Raw genomic sequence first — 1,333 nt, forward strand, 5'->3', positions numbered from 1 at the left:
CCCGCGCCCTCCCGGCTGCTCGCGCCTCCTCCGAGCCGGCGGCTGCGCGGCGCGCCCGGCAGTGGGGGCGGCGGAGGGCGCTGTCCCCTCCCTACCGGAGCAGCGACCCGGGTCCTGAGCTCTCCAGGGGCAGTGCGGGCCGGGAGAGCGTCCCGTGGAACAGGGCTGCGGGCGGGGTGTGTGGAGGGCTGGGATCTTTCTGCCCCGCAACCAGCCGGCCTCCTCTTCCCAACTTCTCCCGCCCCCAGGAGGGAGCTGCTCCCGGTTACCGCCGGCTCCTTGAGGGGACTGAGGCTGTAATGGATGGGCGGGAGCAGGAGGCTTCCCGCTGGTGGGCGCTGGTGCCGCACAGCTGTCGGGGGCCTCCTCTTCCTGGGAGCCTGGGGGGTGCCAGAAGCCGCACACCCAGAAGGCTCCAGCACTGCCCAGTCTTGGGGAGCCTTGAGGGGAAGCGGAAGGCAGGCAGACAAAGGAACATCCCTCCTCCAGGAGTGCCCACCCCTCATGCGCTGGCACCCTGGGGTGTCACTGCTGCCTGGGGTCCCTCCTGTCAACCCGGACTTGGTCATCAGTGGTCACTTTCAGAACCCGGGCTGTGGGAGGGACTGGCCAGGCCTGCAGTGGAGGGATGTCGAGGGGAGGATAGGTCCCTGCCCACTACTGCGACCCTTCTGCACTCAGCTCCTCTGGGCTTTTGGGGGCCGTGGGGGGTGCTATCCTAGCCTGGGCCACTCAAGATGAGGCCTGTGAGCTCCCCCCCCCATGTCCTCTGACCAGCAGGGGCCCTGCCAGGTGACTAGGCACCAGTCTGTGCCACATGTACCTGCCCAGGATCCCACACGACCTCCCCTTGGAGCCCTCCCCACCCCCATTCCTGCCCCAGATTCTGGGGCGTTCAAGCTCAGCTGGACCCCACTGGCTTTGGCTGCTGTCCTGGGGACAGGAAACTTGGGCAGGTGGGGGAAGCGGGGCAACCCCTACCCAGACCTGGGCCCCAGAGCCCAGGCCTGGATCAGCTGCAGGGGCACGTGCGGGCGCCCAGCTTGCGGCTGTGCAGGCCTGTAGGTATCTTATTCTCTACCTGTTCTCAGCTGGCCTGCTCAGCCGGAACATGACAGTCTCATTAGGGAGCCTTAGCAAACAAAAACAACCCCTAATGCTAGGTCTTCAAAGGAAACACAGATGGTCCCTTGCTAGAAGCCAGGGCAGCAGGCTCGAAAGTCAACAGGAAGGTTTCGGTTGTGGCTGCTGCTGTCTGGACAAGTGTCTTAGCAGCTCTGTGTCTTAGCCTTGTCATCTGTCATCTGTGGAACAGGACTTCAATACCGTCCCT

Source organism: Octodon degus, unplaced genomic scaffold (assembly GCF_000260255.1).
Source record: "Octodon degus isolate 3935 unplaced genomic scaffold, OctDeg1.0 scaffold00194, whole genome shotgun sequence".
NCBI classification, from domain to species: domain Eukaryota; kingdom Metazoa; phylum Chordata; class Mammalia; order Rodentia; family Octodontidae; genus Octodon; species Octodon degus.